The sequence below is a fragment of the Saimiri boliviensis genome, chromosome 5, assembly GCF_048565385.1.
Source record: "Saimiri boliviensis isolate mSaiBol1 chromosome 5, mSaiBol1.pri, whole genome shotgun sequence".
NCBI classification, from domain to species: domain Eukaryota; kingdom Metazoa; phylum Chordata; class Mammalia; order Primates; family Cebidae; genus Saimiri; species Saimiri boliviensis.
In genome coordinates, this window is record NC_133453.1 from 33,311,297 (window position 1) to 33,332,475 (window position 21,179).

The 21,179-nt window shown below is 40.1% G+C and overlaps 1 long non-coding RNA gene across 2 annotated transcripts in view; it reads left to right on the forward strand.

Annotated features, from left to right (window-relative positions):
* LOC120364355 (uncharacterized) overlaps positions 1-21,179 on the forward strand; it is a 380,014-nt gene that overhangs the window by 200,906 nt on the left and 157,929 nt on the right. The gene's annotated exons all lie outside the window — the stretch shown is intronic.

A 21,179-nucleotide genomic window follows, 5' to 3' on the forward strand; every position in this document is an offset into this window, starting at 1 on the left:
TTTTTCCCCCAATAGATTAAAATAATCCAAATAACCTCTGAAACGCGGCAACTTTATATATAGGGTGTGTTGAAAATGATATATCAGCTTATAACTGTTTTTCTTAAAAAATAGCTCTTTTTGTACTTACAATGTCAAACCAATGATATTGTTGATGGGTGGGAATGTGTAGCTTGAGGAAACTTGGTACCTGAGTTACAGGTTAAAATTTAAAACTGTATGAAATAATGGCTTGTGTGAAATAGTGTCTTGATTTAGATTAGGCTATTGTGGCAAAAAGAGCCCAGCAATATAAATCACAGTTTCCAATCAAGCTGTGCAATGAATGTTTTCACTATCTGCTATGTGACACTTCTTGAAGGGCAGGAAGAATTGGGGTTTCTCCCTGAAAAATGTGGGTCGCCAGAGATCTCTCTGTCTGCCACTCTCTCATACTGCGTTGGTGGTAGCTTCTCCTCTTCTCAGCCCTAGAATCCAAGACAGATTTTTTAAAAAGACGTATAACTGTATTTTGTTACCAAGAGTATGGGAATGAAAACTGTGTAACCACAGTAGTCATGTGTTGTATGTTTCATATGCTCCAAGCACAGTACCTGGTGCGGTACATTCATACTTCATTATCCCCGAACCTCATAAGTCAGCCAGCTTCTTTAGCGGTGCTTCCAATCTGTGGAAGAGAAAGACTTCCTGGTTAGGCTCCAGGCTCATCTTTTTTTCCTATTAGCAGACTCCTTTCTGTACATTGGTGAAGGCATTCGCTCATGGTCAAGCTGACAGTGGGGTTGGTAGTGCAGGAGACAGGAACTCTAACACCCTCAGAGCCTCAGAGTGTTAGAATCCTGCAAGCAGAGGTAGGAAGCAGATCTGGGTCATGTGATTGCCTCCCCACACAATGCAATCCACCTGCAGATGGTGCTGGGCAATTTCTGTCTTAGAGTTAAGCAACTCTCTTATGTTTGAGCTCTCTGTCTGAAGAACAAATGGAGAACATCAAAGTTTTACTGTTTTTGCCATGTTGTGATGTGACTTGTGTTTGAATATCCTCACTTACTTTTTCGTCCTGGGCTGTGAGTCACTCACTGGCCTCTTGTAAGTAGAACTTTAAGGTGGTGCCTGGAATGATTGTGGGTTTGTAGTTTGAAGTTAAATGACCTGTATTTGAACCTCAGCTTGACTGCTTATCAATCATGTGACTTTGTGCAGCTCACTTCCATGAGTCTCAGGAGCCTTCTTCCAAAAATTGGGATTAAACAAGGGACATAATTTATGCAAAACACTTTGTGTGAGGCCAGGCACAGTGGCTTAGGCCTGTCATCCCAGCACTTTGAGAGGCTGAGGCGGGTGGATCACCTGAGTAAGGAGTTCGAGACCAGCCTGGCCAACATGGTAAAACATCATCTCTACTAAAAACACAAAAATTAGCTAGATGTGATAACAGGCTATCTGTAATCCCAGCTACTTGGGTGGCTGAGGCAGGAGAATCGCTTGAACCTGGAAGGAAGAGGTTACAACCTCGGTGACACAGTAAGACTGTCTCAAAACAAACAAACAAACAAACAAACAAACAAACAAACAAACAAACCCACAACACTTAGTACAGTGCCTAGCACTTAGTAAGCATTCAGAAAAAGTTACTGATAATTAAGTAAGCATTCAGAAAAAGTTACTGATAATTATTATTCTGATCATCAGCCTGAGAGCCTCTATGTAACCCGTATTACATGGGCAACATGCCTTTGAATGCAGATTATTAGCTTTGTCAATCATGTTGGAAATGTGCTGTGTAAGGAATATTTTCCTTTTGTAGCCACATGGATGTAACAGTCTTGCCCTTTGTATATCTTTTCTTTCTTATACTATTTAAGGCTCTCTTAAGGTATAAGCTGTTAGGTAATTTATATATATACACACACACACACACACACATCCCCCCCCCCCACACACACATAGACATACACATATATAAATAAATAAATAAGGCTGGGTGTGGTGGCTCACACCTGTAATCTCAGAGCTTTGGGAGGCTGAGGCAGGCAGATCACTTGAGGCCAGGGGTTCAAGACCAGACTGGCCAACATGGCAAAACCCTATCTGTACTACAAATACAAAAATTACCCCTGCATGGTAGAACATAGCTGTAATCCCAGCTACTTGGGAGGCTGAGGCATGAGAATCGCTTGAACCAGGGAGGTGGAGGTTCCAGTGAGCCAAGATCATGTCACTGCACTCCAGCCTGGACGTGAGTGAGACACCATCTCAAAGAAACAACAACAACAACGAAAAACAAACAACCCATATAAATAAGCAAAATAAAGATAAATATACAATACAATATTTTATATTTATAGTGAATATATAAAACTGCTATCATACTTTGGGAACAAAAGTGGTAAACAACGTGACATTGGGGCCCCGACGTTGTTACCCTGTGGCATTGTTACTCCAAAGTACTTTGAACTGCAGGAGATTGGGAGGGCCTCAGAAGTAAGAAAACCACTGTGACCTTACCCTGCCTTTCTGTGTGAAGCATGGTCATAAAAGAATTCTCCAACGTACCTTGCCTGAAAGTAGGACACAAGACCCTCATCCCAGGGGGACCTGCCTCATACGCAGGGAGAAAGTATACTACAAAGAGGTCAAGAAGAATCTGAGCAAACAGGCCTTCCTGGGTTCCCTTCTCAGTTGATTACCAATAGTCAGACTTTTCTAATCTTGTTTCTACGTAACTATCTATTTCTTTGATCAGACTTAGCATAAAAATACAATTTTTTCTGGGTCTTCAGGTCTTCATTTCTGAAGGCTCCTGTGTCAAGTAAAACTTTGCTAAATAAATGTGTTGTGCTTTTTTCTTGCTACCCTGTCTTCTGTTATAGGACTGTTGGCCATGACTCCTGAGATGAATGAGGAAAAGGTGTTACCCTTTCTTCTTTACAGTGGTAAAGCGAGTAATTTGCATTCAGAAGCATGCCATATACCGTGCTACATATGTGTGTTATATGTATATATACATACGTGTGTGTGTATATGTATTTTATATATATATATATATATATATATATATGCATTTGGTCACTTTAAATTGAGTCACTTTAAAAAGTAATTTGGTCTAAACTTTCTTAGACAAAAATAAGTTGACTATCCATTTTTGGTGTCATGCACATTGCAGAAAACCTAGTTTACTAGTTAATGTGGTGAATACAATTACTTCTGAGATTCTCCCCATGTCTAGAGGAGTGGCTTCCTCCTGAAAATTTGCCATTTTGTCATTTGAGTGCTTTGATTCAGTAAACTGTGAGAACTTTGTCTTTTGATAAAGCAATTTAAACATGGATTTGTTATATGGAAGGAAGAACTTTCTCTACATTCCCTTCACGAGGACGTTGATTCCTTGAATGTGGTATTATTTTTCTCTTAAAGGATTATTTCTTGATTAAGGAAACTTAGTTTTTAATAAAGAGCCTCCAAATTTGTTGACAACTTTTTTTTTTAAAACTATTATTATACTTTAAGTTCTGGGATACATGTGCAGAACGTGCAGGTTTGTTACATAGGTATACATGTGCCATGGTGGTTTGCTGCACCCATCAACCGGTCGTCTATTAGGTATTTCTCCTAATGTTATCCCTCCCCTTGTCGTTCGCCTCCTGACAGACCCCAGTGTGTGTTGTTACCCTCCCTGTGCTCGTATGTTCTAATTGTTCAACTCCCACTTATGAGTGAGAACATGTGGTGTTGGGTTTCTGTTCCTGTGTTAGTTTGCTGAGAATGATCATTTCCAGCTTCATCCTCATCCATGTCCCTGCAAACATGAACTCCTTTTTTATGGCTGCATAGTATTCCATTATATATCCACCATATTTTCTTTATCCAGTCTATCATTGATGGGCATTTGGGTTGGTTCCAAGTCTTTGCTATTGTGAACAGTGCTGCAATAAACATACATGTACATGTGTCTTTATAGTAGAACGATTTATAATCAATCCTTTGGGCATATACCCAGTAATGGGATTGCTGGGTCATATGTCATTTCTAGTTCTAGAGCCTTGAGAAATCTCCACACTGTCTTCCACAATGGTTGAACTAATTTACACTCCCACTAACAGTGTAAAATGTTCCTATTCCTTCACATCCTCTTCAGCATCTGTTGTTTCCTGACTTTTTAATGATTGCCATTCTGACTGGCGTGAGATGCTATCTCATTGTGGTTTTGATTTGCATTTCTCTAATGACCAATGATGATGAGCTTTTTTTATATGTTTGTTGGCCATATAAATGTCTTCTTTTGAAATGAGTCTGTTGATAATCTTAGCCCACTTATTGATTTTTTTTTCTTGTAAATTTGTTTAAGTTCCTTGTTGATTCTGGATATTAGCCCTTTGTCAGATGGATAGATTGCAAAAATATTCTTTCATTCTGTAGGTTGTCTCTTCACTCCGATGGAAGTTTCTATTGCTGTGCAGAAGCTCTTTAATTTGATTAGATCCCATTTGTCAATTTTGGCTTTTGTTGCCATTGCTTTTGGTGTTTTAGTCATGAACTCTTTGCCCAGGCCTGTGTCCTGAATGGTATTGCCTAGGTTTTCTTCCAGGGTTCATGGTTTTAGGTCTTATGTTTGAATCTTTAATCCATCTTGAGTTAATTTTTGTATAATGTGTAAGAAAGAAGTCCAGTTTCAGTTTTCTGCATATGTCTAGTGAGTTTTTCCAACACCATCTATTAAATAGGAAATCCTTTCCCCATTGCTTGTTTTTGTTAGGTTTGTCAAAGATCAGATGGTTGTAGATGTGTGGTGGTATTTCTGAGGCCTCTGTTCTGTTCCATTGGTCTATATATCTGTTTTGGTACCAGTACCAAGCTGTTTTGGTTACTGTAGCCTTGTAGTATAGTTTGAAGTCAGGTACTGTGATGCCTCCAGCTTTGTTATTTTTGCTTAGGATTGTCTTGGCTATGTGGGCTCTTTTTTGGTTCCATATGAAATTTAAAGTAGCTTTTCCTAATTCTGTGAAGAAAGTCAATGGTAGCTTGATGGAATAGCATTGAGTCTATAAATTACTTTGGGCACTATGGCCATTTTCACGATATTGATTCTTCCTATCCATCAGCATAGGATGTTTTCCCATTAGTTTGTGTCCTCTCTTACTTCCTTGAGGAGTGGTTTGTAGTTCTCCTTGAAGAGGTCCTTCACATCCCTTGTAAGTTGTATTCCTAGGTATTTTATTCTTTTTATAGCAGTTGTGAATTTGAGTTTACTCATGATTTGGCCCTCTGTTTGTCTATTATTGGTGTATAGGAATGCCTGTGATTTTTGCACCTTGATTTTGTATCCTGAGATTTTGTTGAAGTTGCTTATTAGCTTAAGGAGTTTTTGGGCTGAGATTATGGGGTTTTCTAAATGTACAATCATGTCATCTGCAAACAGAGAAAATTTGACTTCCTCTCTTCCTATTTGAATACCCTTTATTTCTTTCTCTTGCCTGATTGCCAGAACTTCCAATACTATGATGAATAGAACTGGTGAGAGAGGGCACCTTGTATTGTGCTTCGTTTCAAAGGGAATGCTTCTAGCTTTTGCCCATTCAGTATGATATTGACTTTGGGATTGTCATAAATAGAACTTATTATTTTGAGATATACTCCATCCATACCTAGCTTATTGAATGTTTTTAGCATGAAGGGGTGTTTAATTTTATTGAAGGGCTTTCTGCATCTATTGAGATAATCATTTGGTTTTTGTCATTGGTTCTGTTAATGTGATGGATTACATTTATGGATTTGCATTTGTTGAACCAGCCTTGTATTCCAGGGATGAAGCCAACTTGCTCATGGTGGATAAGCTTTTTAATGTGCTGCTGGATTTAGTTTGCCAGTATTTTATTGAGGATTTTCACATCAATGTTCGTCAGGGATATTGACCTGAAATTTTTTTTTGATGTTGTGTCTTTGCTAGGTTTTGATATCAGGATGATGCTGGCCTCATAAAATGAGTTAGGGAGGAATCCTTTTTCTATTGCTTGGAATAGTTTTAGAAGGAATGGTACCAGCTTCTCTTTGTACATCTGGTAGAATCTGACCGTTAATTCATCTGGTGGTATGCTTTTTTTTTGGTTGATAGACTACTACTTACTGCCTCAGCTTCAGAACTTGTTATTGATCTATTCAGGGCTTTGACTTCTTCCTGGTTTAGTCTTGGGAGGGTATTTGTGTCCAGAAATTTATCAACTTCTTCTAGATATTCTAGTTTATCTGCATAGAGGAGTTTGTAGTATTCTCTGATGGTAGCTTGTATTTCTGTGGGATCAGTGGTGATATCCCCTTTATCATTTTTTGTTGTGTGTATTTGATTCTTCTCTCTTTTCTTCTTTACTACAAAATACCATCAGACAGTTTGTATTTCTGTGGGACCATCAGACACTTTGTATTTCTGTGGGATCAGTGGTGACATCCCCCTATCATTTTTTATTGTGTCTCTTTGATTCTTCTCTCTTTTATTCTTTATTAGTCTGGTTAATGGTCTATCTATTTTGTTAATCTCTTCAAAGAACCAGCTCCTGAATTCATTGGTTTTTTGAAGGGTTTTTTGTGTCACTATCTCTTTCGGTTCTGCTCTGATCTTAGTTATTTCTTGTATTCTGCTAGCCTTTGAATTTGTTTGCTCTTGCTTCTCTAGTTCTTTTAATTGCGATGTTAGGGTGTCAATTTTAGATCTTTCCCACTTTCTTCTGTGGGCATTTAGTGCTATAAATTTCCCTCTAAACACTTCTTTAGTTGTGTCCCAGAGATTATGGTACATTGTGTCTTTGCTCTCATTGGTTCAAATAACTTATTTAGTTTTGCTTTCATTTTGTTATTTACCCAGTAGTCAATCAGGAGCAGGTTGTTCAGTTTCCATGTAGTTGTGTGGTTTTGACTGAGTTTCTTAATCCTGAGTTCTAATTTGATTACACTGTGATCTGAGAGACTGTTTGTTATGATTTCCATTCTTTTGCATTTGCTGAGGAGTGTTTTATTTCCAATTATGTGGTCAACTTTAGAATAAGTGAGATGTGGTGCTGAGAAGAATGTATATTCTGTTGATTTGGGGTGGAGAGTTCTGTTGATGTCTATTAGGTCCACTTGGTCCAGAGCTGAGTTCAAGTCTTGAATATCCTTGTTAATTTTTTGTCTTGTTGATCTGTCCAATATTGACAGTGGGTGTTAAAGTCTCCTGCTATTATTGTGTGGAGTCTAAGCCTCTTTGTAGGTCTCTAAGCACTTGTTTCATGAATCTGGGTTCTCCAATATTGGGTCCATATATATTTAGGATAGTTAGCTCTTCTTGTTGCATTGATCCCTTTACCATTATGTAATGCCCTTCTTTGTCTTTTTAAATCTTTGTTGGTTTAAAGTCTGTCTTATCAGAGACTAGGATTGCAACCCCTGCTGGTTTTTTTTTTTTTTTTTTTTTTTTTTTTGCTTTCCATTTACTTGGTAAATCTTCCTCCATCCCTTTATGTAGAGCCTATATGTGTCTTTGCATGTGAGATGGGTCTCCTGAATGTAGCACACCAATGGGTCTTGACTCTCTATTCAATTTGCCAGTCTTTGTCTTTTAATTGGGGCATTTAACCCATTTACATTTATGGTTAATATTGTTATGTATGAATTTGATCTGTCATTATGATGCTAGCTGGTTATTTTGCCCATTAGTGGATGCAGTTTCTTCATTGTGTCAATAGTCTTTACAGTTTGGTATGTTTTTGCAGTGGTTGGTACCAGTTTTTCTTTTCCATATTTAGTGTTTCCTTCAGAAGCTCTTGTAAGGCAGGCCTGGTGGTGACAAAATCCCTCAGCATTTGCTTGTCTATAAAGGATGTTATTTCTTATTCATTTATGAAGCTTAGTATGGCTGGATATGAAATTCTAGGTTGAAAGTTCTTTTTTTTAAGAATGTTGAATCTTGGCCTCCATTCTCGTCTGACTTCTAGGGTTTCTGCAGAGAGATCCACTGTGAGTCTGATGTGCTTCCCTTTGTGGGTAACCCAATCTTTCTCTCTGGCTGCTCTTAGCATTTTTTCCTTCATTTCAACCTTGGTGAATCTGATGATTATGTGTCTTGGCATTCTCTTCTCAAGGAGTACCTTTGTGGTGTTCTCTGTATTTCCTGAATTTGAATGTTGGCCTGTCTTGCTAGGTTAGGGAAATTCTCCTCGATAATATCCTGAAGTGTGTTTTCCAACTTAGTTCCATTTTCCCTGTCACTTTCAGGAACACAATCAAACATAGGTTTGGTCTCTTCACATAGTCCTATATTTCTTGGAGGCTTTGTTCCTTCCTTTTCATTCTTTTTTCTCTAATCTTGTCTTCACACTTTATTTCATTAAGTTTATCTTCAATCTCTGATATCCTTTCTTCTGTTTGATTGATTCAGTGATTGATACCTGGGTATGTTTCATGAAGTTCTCATGCTGTGTTTTCCAACTTCATCAGGTCATTTATGTTCTTCTCTAAACTGATTATTCTAGATAGCAGTTCCTGTAACATTTTATCAAGGTTTTAAGCTTCCTTACATTGGATTAGAACATACTCCTTTAGCTTGGAGGAGTTTGTTGTTGCGCATCTTCTGAAGCCTACTTCTGTCAATTCATCAATCTCATTCTCCATCCAGTTTTGTTCCCTTGCTGGCATGGAGTTGCAATCCTTTGGAGGAGAAGAGGCATTCTGGCTTTTGGAATTTTCAGCCTTTTTTGCACTGGTTTCTTCTCATCTTCATGGATTTATCTAGCTTTGGTCTTTGATGTTGGTGACCTTCCGATGGGGTTTTTGGGTAGGTGTCACCATTTTTGTTGATGTTGATTCTAGTGCTGTTTGTTAGTTTTCTTTCTAACAGTCAGGCCCCTCTTCTGCAGGTCTGCTGCAGTTTGCTGGAGGTTCACTCCAGATCTTGTTTGCCTAGGTATCACCAGCAGAGGCTGCAGAACAGCAACGATGGCTGCCTGTACCTTCCTCTGGAAGCTTCATCCCAGAGGGCACCTGCCAGATGCCAGCTGGAGCTCTCCTGTATGAGGTGTTTGTTCACCCCTGCTGGGAGTTGTCTCCCCATCAGGAGGCATGGGGATCAGGGATCCCCTTGAGGAGGCAGTCTATCCCTTAGCAGAGCTTGAGCACTGTGCTGGGAGAGCCACTGCTCCCTTCACAGCAGGCAGGCAAGAACATTTAAGTCTGCTAAAGCTATGCCCACAGCCATGCCTTCCCCTAGGTGCTCTGTCCCAGGGAGATGGGAGTTTTATTTGTAAGCCCCTGACTGGGGCTGCTGCCTTTCTTTCAGAGGTGGTCTGCCCAGAGAGGAGGAATCTAGAGAGGCTGTCTGGCTACAGCACCTTTTGTGGTGCTGCAGCAGGCTCTGCCCAGTCTCAACTTCCAGGCAGCTTTGTTTACATGGTGAGGGGAAAACTGCCTACTTAAGCCTGAGTAATTGCAGACACACCTCCTGCACCAAGCTCGAGCATCCCAGGTCAACTTCAGACTGCTGTGCTGAGAACAAGAATTTCGACCCAGTGGATCTTAGCTTTTTGGGCTCCATGGAGGTGGGATCCGCTGAGCAAGACCACTTTGTTCCCTGGTTTCAGCCCCCTTTCCAGGGGAGTGAACAGTTCTGTCTCGTTGATGTTGCAGGTGCCACTGGGGTACAAAAGAAAACTCCTACAGCTAGCTTGGTGTCTGCTCAAATGGCCACCCACCTTTGTGCATGAAACCCAGGCCCTGGTGGCATAGGCACCTGAGGGAATCTCCTGGTCTATGGGTTGCAAAGACAGTGGGAAAAGCATAGTATTTGGGCCAGAGTGCACCATTCCTCAAGGCACGTTCCCTCATGGCTTTCCCTGGCTAAGGGAGGAAGTTCCCTGACCCTTTGCACTTCCTGGGTGAGACAACACCCTACTCTGCTTCTGCTTGCCCTCCATGGGCTACACCTACTGTCTAATCAGTCCCAATGAGATGAACTGGGTATCTCAGTTGGAAACACAGAAATCACCTGCCTTCTGCATTGGTCTTGCTGGGAGCTGCAGACCAGAACTGCTCCTATTCAGCTATCTTGTCTGGGAAAGTCTGAAAACTATGTTTAATAGTCTGTTTTATTTCCTGTGTTAACTGTCAGTGTAGAAACATATTTTTTGAGTATCATAGTTAATCCATGGGCTGAAATGCCTGAAATGCAATACATCGAGTACTGAGCAAGAGTGTGTTCTTACTCACTGGCAGAGGTGTGTTTTTACTTGTTTGAATAAACGTCTGAAAAGTAACAAATAACATAACAATTTTTAAAATTAAAAAATGGGAATTTTTTTTGAGATGGAGTCTCACTGTTACCCAGGCTGGAGTGCAGTGGTGTGATCTCAGCTCACTGTAACCTTCGTCTCCCAGGTTTAAGCAATTTTTCTGCCTCAGCCTCCTGGATAGCTGGGACCACAGGCATGCACCACCGTGACCATACTAGGCTAATTTTTTTATTTGTAGTTGAGATGGGTTTTCACCATGTTGGCCAGGCTGGTCTCGAACTCCTGGACTCAAGCAATCCACCTGCTTCAGCCTCCCAAAGTGTTGAAATTATAGGCATAAGCTACTGTGCCAGGCCGAAAGTTTGTAAATGACATTCTATATGACCCTGCACTCTACATTACAATCTGGAATTTTTCTTGAGCGTGTCTATTCTTTTTTTTGTTTAAACCATCAAACAGACCTCTTTGCAGCAATTACAAGCTGGTTAGCATTTTGCTTTGAGCACAAAAGTGAAAGCTGTTGCTCAGTGGGCCCAAATGAAGAATAGGTTCTGAGGCTTGGACATGAAAGTGCAAGTTGTACCTAGACAATGCTTTATGATGTATCTTGCTTCAAGCTGAAATCTTAGAGAGCCTTAGAAATGTGAGCTTCTTGGTCCTCATGGCTTTCTATCATTCTATCAACTTTTTATTTTAAAAAATGTTGAACCTATAAAAAAATGGAAATAGTTATGGAATCTTGCTATGCTTTACTAGATTCAGTGATTGTTTTAGCATTTTGCCACTTTGTGTTCCCCTCACCCTTATGCACATACACTTCCATGTCCCACACTCTGGATTTGTGTGGATTTTCCCTATGTGATAAGATTCAGGCTAAACGTTTTTGGCAAGATGGCAACACAGTAGAGATGGAAAAGCATTTAGAGTAGAAAGGGAAGTGGACAATTGCCCTCACCTGTGTAAGTGAAGAACTTGGGCAGGGTACTTCCTCAGGACAGGGGCAAAGGTAAGTAACAGTTGCACATTTGGGAAGGGACTTAGGAAGTTCCTGACTTAAGGAGCCAGTGGGTGTGCAGGGCGATATAGAAGGATGGTGGCTTCTGTCAAGTTGCACATGTAAATACTTAGATATTCTCGAGGCTGATACAATTATGTACTTTGGGTCTCAAAACTCTCCCCCACCACCTGCATTTCCAAGGCAAAATCTATGACGATATTCCTTTCATTCCAGAACTTTGTTGACCTTCCAAAAGTTTGTTTTTCACTTCAGTGATATTTTTGATCATCATTTACATCAGGTTTGACTTAATAACAAGGTTTGTGGTTTAGGGTAAGGACAGGGAGGGAATCACTGTATGATTTGCCCCATGTCTTGTACTTATTAAAGTCAGCTCAAAGCTTGTTTTTATTTTTTATTTGAAAACCATGATTCTCTGAGATGAAAGAGGCAGAGGAATATTTAGGATGGAAAGAGTTGAGAAGGAATCCCCAAACTAGCATTCGAAGAAACCATGATGGAAATCCTGCAAGAGGAGATGAAGCAGCTAAAAGGATGAGGTCAAATGCTTAAAGTCCTAGAGTCTCCAGGAAAGGTTGTAAATAATAGATTGTTTGCCTTAAAATATGACTAAAAAAGTAAATGACCAAAAAATGGTAAACTTCAGAACACTTCCTAGAATTATCTAGTAGTTACTAATTTTTTAAGTAAATATTTTAAAATAAATAAATATTTATTTATTTATTTTGCTGTGTCCTGGGGCATATTACCTCTGTGGCAAAGATATTAGAAAACTGATTTTAAAAAATACTGGCTAAGACTTGTAAACAACAACAGCAAACAGCTATCCAGAAGTCCTGGGAGAATGGGGGTCCTGGGACCCACCCAGTCTCTAGCTGGAATCCTCAAACCAGATCATGGAAAGCAGTGGTAGCCATCGGGCTTTTTCCCTCTAAGTGGTTCTCCAGGCCTTAGACTCTCCTCTCTCTGATAGGTAGTGGAGGCTGCAGAGAAGGAGAGCAACACAATAGTGAATTCTGGGCAAAGATCGAGTTTCCTAACTATCTGTTGTTAGTGGCTTCTTGAAGGTCAGGGCTGAGTTCACAGAAAAGGTGGCACAATGGCTGTGAATTAATTACTGCTATAATTTCCATTCCTATGTTTCTTTACCTTCCATTGGCTGGTGGCTCATGCTTAAATCCTTAAAAAGTTCAGCTCCAAGATGCCCAGCCAGGGGTTGGCATGGTGTGAAATGAGCTATGCCCCTTGGAACACCATCATTATTAGTAGCCGTGATAAAGAAACATCTGCCCCCACAAAAAGTCAAGGGCAAAGGTCATCTGGCATTCCAAGAGAACTCTCCGCAGCAGGGAGTCTTCTAATTGGCTGGTATTGATCGGTAAATTGTGTCCCTGCTGTGATTAATTCCAGCCCCCCACCCAGACTCCCACAGCATAAGCGTGATAGGTCAAGGTCTGAGGCCTCTAAGCATCCTTTACAAATGGACCTCAGGTCCTTAAAGGTACCAGTGAAGGATTGCAGCTTGTTAACTTTCTCTGACTGCTATTGCTAACCCAGGAAGCCAGTTTCATTCAGTTTCCTTGCTATCACTAATAGCAGCTTAATGGGATGCTAATGTGAGGAACAGACGTTATCTGATGGCTTGTGCGATTTATGATGGATTTATTGCCACTCTGTGTTCCCTTGGTGTTCAGTGTATCTTTTCCCCATCCATTCCTGTTATTGGCCTTAGCAAATGGTTTCATAATTAATTAATTTTTTTTTCCTGAAGGGGGTTAAATTATTTTTGTCCTGCTGCTCTTCCTCCATATTTAATTCCCAATGGGCAACTCTTCTCTGTGTGCCTACCAAAGAGGGAATATACTAACTCACAGCTGTTCTCTCCATGGCCTCCACTCTGCCCCACCTTTCCTGCCAGCTAATGCCTACTCATCTTTCTAGAATAGTGGTTCTCAGGCTTCACTCTTCACTGGAGTTGCCTGGGTGAGTTTTAAAATACTTAGACCTGAGTCCTATTCCCAGAGACTGCTTTAATTCTGGAGTGCTGCTTGAGTATTGGGAGTTAGAAAAGCTATTCTAATGTGCATTGTTGAGAACCACTGAAATGTAAGATTCTAGAACATGTTGAATGCTACCTACCCCATGATGCTTGCTTTTCCCATGTCTCACAGTGGGCAGGATCTCCCAGTCCTTGTAATCCAAATAACACTGTATACATCCTTGAAATCCGCATAATACTTTGCACATTTCCATTGGCAGCTACCTTACAGTTCACCTATTTGTGAACTTGTCTCATGGACACTATCAGGTTGTGAGCTACTTTGGTCAGGGACAGTGCCTGAGCCATCTTGGTGCCATTGCAGTGCCTTGCACCTAGCAGGAATTCAGTTAAGTATTTATTGAATTTATTGAGTTTTCTACCAGTGACAACACTTCTTGGGAAGTGTGCTACCAGCCCCCAATCCTGAATCCATATCAGGCAATAGGAATGGATTCTATTTCAGGTTCCGAAAGACAGATTTTTCCTGCCAGTGTGTCCCTGCTACCTTCTACCATCCCCTCTCACCAGGGTGACCACATGTCCTTGTTTGCTGGGACAGTCACTGCTTATGCCTTTTATCCACTGTTATTATGAATAGCACCTCCTTTGACTCTCAAAGGTGTCCCAGTTTGGATGACGAATTATAGGGTTCCTCTACTCACCTCCTCCTCCGGTCTCTTTCCTCAAGTCAGCCTAGAATAGAAAGACTGCTTCAGGACCCATATCTTCTTTAAAAACTAAGCTTAAATAAGCTCAGAAAGACCTGCACTGATGCTACATAATTTTATAATTCCAGGTATAAAAAAATTATGAAAACTGGCAAAACTAATCTATATTGTTAGAAGTCAGGAAAGGAGATTTCTTTGGAGGAAGAATGCCTGGGGTAGTTCTGGGATGCTGGAGGTATTCTGTTTCTTCATCTGAGTGTTGGTTACACAGGTGTATTCATTTCATGAAACTTCATCACACTGTAACATTTAGCCACTTTTATGCATGTATATTATACTTTCATAGTTTTAATTTTTTAAAAGAGGCTAAATTATAATCAGTACAGAACTGTAAAAGTTAATGTTTATTCTTATTAATGAATATAACTGTTCTGATTGGCAAATTCTTGTCAACACCAGCAAAGTGCTACAACACACAGAACACGCAAGAAATCTAGTGTCCATCTTTTTGGAGACATGTATTATTATTCCTTTATTAATAATGTTTTTTATTTATTAAGAAAATGTTTGTTGTCAATTACAAAATAAAGTACAGTCTTGTTTATGATATAATTCTTCTAACAATTCTGTGAACTAGGTGAGTGTTTTCTCATATTACAGATAAGACAGCTGTCACAGACGGGATGGAAATGGGTTAAGTTTATACGGACTGAACTTTCCCAGAGTAGATTGTAGAATTGCCAGGGTGTTCAGCTGTCTCAAAGACAGAATCACATTAAATATATGGCTGATCTTATTGATTGGGCAGAAATCAACTCAGAGAGCTTAAAACAAAACAAAATTAAACAGCAACTAGAAAATAAACAGTCAATTTTGTGGCTTTAAATAGAAAAGACCAGAATGTCAATAGCTGAACTGAGATGAGGACCAACAGTTTCTGAATTTCCAGAAAGCATTATCAAATTCTAAGCACCATGAAAGACTCAGTACCAAATGGAGAGAATTTGCTGAGGGTTTGAGATGAAGCCTGCCTTGTCTGAGCCCAGTTCTCCAAGCCCAGAGCAGAGGTTCTCCAGGGTGGAATCCTTTATGAGACACCTCAGTGACTGTACCCATCTCCTTTCCATTCTACCCCTCTCGGTATGGCCAAGAGAGAATTATCTTCCCTTTTAGGCACAGCTAACGTGGGCACATGAAACAAATTAGTTTTCATTACTCCAGTCATAACTAATTCTTGTGGTGAAATAAATAATATAGTATGTAATAATGGACTGAAAAATACAGCTCAAAACAGACAAAGCTGGGTAAAAACAGAAACCATCAATAGGAGAGAAAGTCAGAGAACTATCTAGTCAAGCAATAAAGCAACAACATCTGAGAGGCCTCATGTACTGTCCTGAAGTGACTTTTAGCTACTCACGCTGTGTTAACTGTTGATGAAATGCCACTGAGCTTAAAATAAAATAAGTTTGTAGTCCTAGATAACACTCTACAAGAGCAAATAATATTAGGCCACTATACACCAATATGTGAAGAAATAACTCATAGCAATGTACCAATATGTCAAGATTTTTCACAGGAGGGAGTATGAAAGCTAGCTGGATTGTGTCAGGCTCGTTTAAAAGCTCATTTGCTCCCCTTAGTCACTGTCCTTTCACCTTTACATGGCATCTCTTTTGGTCTCTTGTCGACGTGTTTGTCAAAGCACGAGCTTAATAGTGCTGGTCCATCAGCAGAGATGTGTTAAATGTAAAGATGGCAAAGTTCCCCATGGAAAGCGACATGCAGACTCTGGAGCCAGCTGGTCATGGGGCATCAGGTGACAATAAGACTATGTCATCAAATGACATGTATCTCTGAGGTGCCCAGTGAACTTTATGCAGAGGATTTTTTTCCTATTGTATTATTCTGACATCTTGCTAAAAAAAAAAAAAAAAAAAAAAAGAAAGAAAAAGAAAAAAGAAAAAGAAAGAAAGAGGAAAGGCATTTCTGTTCCACAAAGAGGAAAGCTTGGACTCAAGGAAGTTACCCGAATTGCTCTAGATGACTTTATTTTTTGGGATTTCCTGGTTTTCATAAGCAGCCACCCATCTGCCTACTCTCCCTTTCCCACTCACTTCTGACCACGACTGCACCCTGCTCTGTGTTAGGGGAGCAGATTTGATGTCTCAGAGGTGAGGGGTGTGCCTGAAGTGAGTGGGAATGTCCATACCTCCCTGCTTTGTGAGACAATAGCAGCAGAGGTCACCCACATACTCCCAGCCTGGTTCAGTGCAAACATGTCTAGTTCATTATATGCAGCCTGTTCAGGGTTCTTCTCTTCTACATGCTGAGACTTCATACCCACAAAATCAGTTAATACCCCTGAGTCCCAGGAGGCTGCCCTATCAGAAGACTACACGCTTCCCAGCTCAGGAATCACAAGACCTGAGTTCAGATTTCAGCTCTGCCATTTACTGAGGTGAATACACGTATCCATCTTAATGTCAGGTGGTCATGTTCAGTAACCTCTGATTTCTTATCTAAAGGCTTTTTTGTTTTCGTTTTTATTTTTTATTTTTTTAAATAACTGAACGGAAAAACTTTCTTAAACTCCTTAGCACAGAAGTCATCAATGTATAGTCTGCCTGCTACCTGTTCATGGAAATAAAATTTTATTGGAACACAGCTACATCCATTCATCTAAAGGTATCATTTATGTTTATTGTTTACAGCTACTTTTCTGCTACAACGTCAGAGATGAGTGATTGTCCCACATAGCAGGTCTGCACTATGAATGAGTTGCCTACTCCTTTTCTTCTTGATGTTTGTCCTCACTCTTAACTGTATGCTCCTAATTGGTTGCTCTCTAATTATCCTACTCCTCCCCAGAAACAGACTGACTGCACTTTCTTTTAAAAGTGATTTGCTGGAGAGTTTCAATTTCACTTTGGGCATTGCTATGTCTTATTGACAATAAGGAATTCATCTGGGGTGGATGGGGGTGGCAGGGTTGCGGTGGGGGTGGGAGGAGGTGAATAGGAAACATTGTAGCTTCACACTTTGTGAGCGGGCTCAGTGAGGGACAACCACAAACACAGACCCTAGTTCAGTGTAAAATCTCTATGTTTCATCAAACAACTACAGGATTTTGTTTGTTTATTGTTACCAGGCGTACATGGTGTAAGGGCAAGTTGAAACATTTTTTCCTCTAATTTCAGCATCGTTAAAAAAAAGTATATCCTTCAATGTATTGTGAGATCAATATAGTGAAAAGAGGCCTGGTCAGAGAAGACAGAAAATCTAGGTTCAAGTCTGGTTTGTATTAGTTTTATTATGTTGATCAAGGCACTTCTGAGTGTCAGTTTCTTCAGAACCATGACTGAGGATAACAATACGACTTGATTCCTAGCACGATTCTGAAGCATTGAAAGATAATGCAGGTGGAAAACTTTGTAAATGATGAGGCCATCTATAAAATGTGACACATATGTATAACAGGGTCTGTTCTAGGGTATTTGATTATTTTATTTTTCTTTATATTTTTATATTTACAACGAACTCAACAGTTTCAGTTTTTACAACAGGTTCTGATATCTGACAAGCCTGGTCCCTAAGAATATTTTTATTTTGCTAATTTCCCTGTTTATGGTTTTGAGCGTTTTTACTAAGATAAGCACTCAGCTTAGCAATTAGTCAATGTTCATTCTAATGAACTCCAAAAAACACTCCGTTGGATTTTAGACAGAATTATTTCGGTAAGTTTGAGAAGCCTTGACATCTTTATGTTGAATTTTTCCATCTAATAAAAATATAACTTTCTCTTAATTATTAAAACTGTATCTCCCAATCAAGATTTTAAAACATTTAATACATTTCTCATTGAGTTTATAAGTATTTTATATTTGTCGCTATTTGAATAGCTTTTCTTTTTCTTTTTATTATCTATCTTGTTATTGTCAGCATATAGAAATACTGTTGCTTTTTAGGTATTTATCTTATTCCAAGCCACTTTGTGACTCTTTTTTTAATTAAGAAAGCTTTTAGTTAATTCTTTTGACTTTTTCAGGTTTATACTTCTGTGATTTTCGTATACTTTAGCATCTTAGTTCACAAAATTTGATTCCTTGTGTTTTTATAACTTATTGCATTAACCAGAGAATCTAAAGTGATAATGATACTGGTTGATAGCTCCTGCTACTTGGGAGGCTGAGGCATGAGTATTGCTTGAGCCTGAGGGGTAGCAGTTGCAGTGAGCTGAGATGGTGCTACTGTACTACAGCCTGGGCAACTACAGCCTGGGTGCTACTATACTACAGCCTGTCTCAAAAAAAACAAAAAAAACAAAAAACCCCACAAACCCACAAAGCAGCAATAACAGCAAAAAACAGTGATAATCATACTGAAGAACATTCTTTGTGTTTGTTTTTGATTTTCAATGTTTATCCATTAAGTATAATCTTTACTTCAAGCCAAGAACATCTTTACCACATTGAAGGAACATCCTTTTATTCCTATTAAAATGTTTACTCTATAATTAGGAAAAGGTGTTGATTTTATCAGATGTGGTATCTACAAAGTTATCACATTGGCTAATTATTGTCGAATCAGTGACTACTCAGTGGATTATTTTCTCCTTGGAAATCCATCTCTGTGGTCCTCTGACCGGCTCTGCTCACAGTGACACCATGTAAACCGTGCCTTTATGAGTTCCAACATTTCAGGATCAAACTTTATGCACAGGAAAGTGACCCAATGCAGAAGCAAGGGTCGCAAAAGTAGGAATCCCCCCGAGCTTCTCTCCTTGGACACATCTTCCAAAGTTGGCTGCTTCGAATAATCCTTTATGGTAAGGACAATGGACGTGACAGTTGTTAACACTATGAAGAAGAGACAGTACAGGAAGGAGCATGGGATATGGGAACAAAAATCAGCCGGCTGCTCAAGAAACGTGAAGGTAGAAAGTTACAAAATGTGACGTCCTTGTATGTGCTCCTTCCTTCCCTCAGCCAGGCCTAACAGTCACTCAACCACATCCCTCCACCCCACTGGCTTTCCTCGGAGCCTGCCTTTGCCTTTGGGCTTAAGAACTGAGAGTGGAATTTCAATGCCATGGAACTTGCAGTTTAAAATGCCAGGCTTAAAAATATCACCTGCAATGTAGGCAAATGAACTGCTAACATCAGTGTCTATACCAGGCTCTTGCTGGCACTCTGGCCGCGTGTATGACCTTTCAACACGGTATTTTAAAAAATGAGCAGTGCTTTCCTCTTCCCCTCGCAGCTCAGAATAGCCTGTTTCCTTTACTATAAACAAGTCATCTCTCTGGGAATTTCTAAAGCCGAATATTGTCTGCTAAGAAGCCATGACTCACACCATTTCCTGGCAGTTCTCACAAATTCAAGAACATCTCTTGAAGAAAGAATCCCAGACAAGAGTGGTCACAGAAAGCCTCAGATGCCTTCATTTCAAACACAGGAAGCTGAGAGACAAAGGAAAACACTAGCAATCGTCCCTGGCCTTGGCATTCCCCTCTTCTGGACTGAGTTCCTATTGTGGCTGTCAGAGCAGTGGGGGGACGCCCACTGGGAAACTCGCCTGGGCTGGCCTTCAGGCCTTTAGTCACTCACCCACCCCCTCCATTTGGAAACTCACCTAGCTCAGCTTCCTTCTAATTCTGGGGTCAGAGGTTCTCTGAGGCGGGATTCCCCAAGGAAATTACCAGGAGTTCACGCACACTGGAGCCGTGGGGCTTCCTAGCTGCTTTTAGCAGAAACTCTGTGGCCAAAAAAAAAAAAAAAAAAAAAAAAATCTCCTTTCTGCCCATTCTCTTCCCAGCACTTCCTCTCCTCCTCCACCCACTGGCCCTGTCTCTCTGAGTCCCCCGTTGAGTGCCACATTGTCATTTTCCTCATATTTGCTAAACAGTCTAGAAACCAAGGAAAAATGTTTTACTTGGCTTCTTCCAGCTCAGCAGTATAAAAACCTCTGTGTGTATGTGTGTGTCTGTGTGTTGATGTGATGTGTATGGCTTTATGTGTTTGTATGTCAAGCATATGTGAACAATAATGCAAGGATATTGGTTGAAGAAATTGCATGAGAAAAGTTGGAAAAGTGCTGGGTAAGCAGGATGTTGCTTGAGTTATACCTACTTCTTACCTTTGGTTATACCTACTTTTTGCCTTTACATTAATGAGAGGTCAAAGAATTGATTTGCATATGGCTCTGTAAATGTGCTGTGGTGGGAAGGTTTAATTCCTGTTGGTCTAAAGCATGTCCTGATACTGGTCTCATTAGAACCAGAACATTGGAAGCTCTAAGTATCCTTAAGGGCGTGATCCAGAGACAATAGTGACTAACATGTATAAAGCGTGGTGTATGTGTCAGGCATGATGGTTTGTACTTCATATGCATTTTCTCATTCACAACCAAATAATTTTCAGCATTTCACTAATAAGGAAGCAAGACTGGAGAAATTAAGTTGGTTGAACAAGATTTTTAAAAAGTCACAGCAAACTGGAACTTAGACCCATATCTTCTTCTTCTTCTTCTTCTTTTTTTTTTTGAGATGGAGTCTTACTCTGCCACCCAGGCTGGAGGGGAATGGCACGATCCTGGCTCACTGCAACCTCTGCCTCCCAGGTTCAAGCGATTCTCCTGCCTCAGCCTCCCGAGTAGCTAGGATTACAGGCACTCACCACCATGCCTGGCTAAGTTTTGTGTTTTTAGTAAAGGTAAGGTGTCAATGTGTTGTCCAGGCTAGTTTTGAACTCCTGACCTTAGGTGATCCACCCATCTCAACCTCTCAAAGTGCTGGAATTACAGGCGTGAGTCACCGCACCCAGCCACTTAGACCCATATCGATTTGGAAACCACAATCTGGTTCTTAGTCACTGTGCCATAGAGTTACCCAAAGAGAGTAACATGGAATAAGAAGGGAAGGAAAGAAAGACAAGGAAGGAACAGAGGACAAGAATGAGTTTACTACACTGATATAATCAGATGATGTCATTTCTCCCACAACTCTCTAGGATGACCAACTTATCCAGGTTTGCCTGATATCTTCTTGGTTGTAGTATTCAAAGTCTCACATCCAAGAAACTCCCTCAGTCTTGGGAAAACCTAGACAGTTAATCATTCCATTGCTTACCGTCTGGAAAATCTGCTACAGATTGTGTGGCTTGTTAGAAGATAAAGCCCATCCATTTATGACTTTAAGA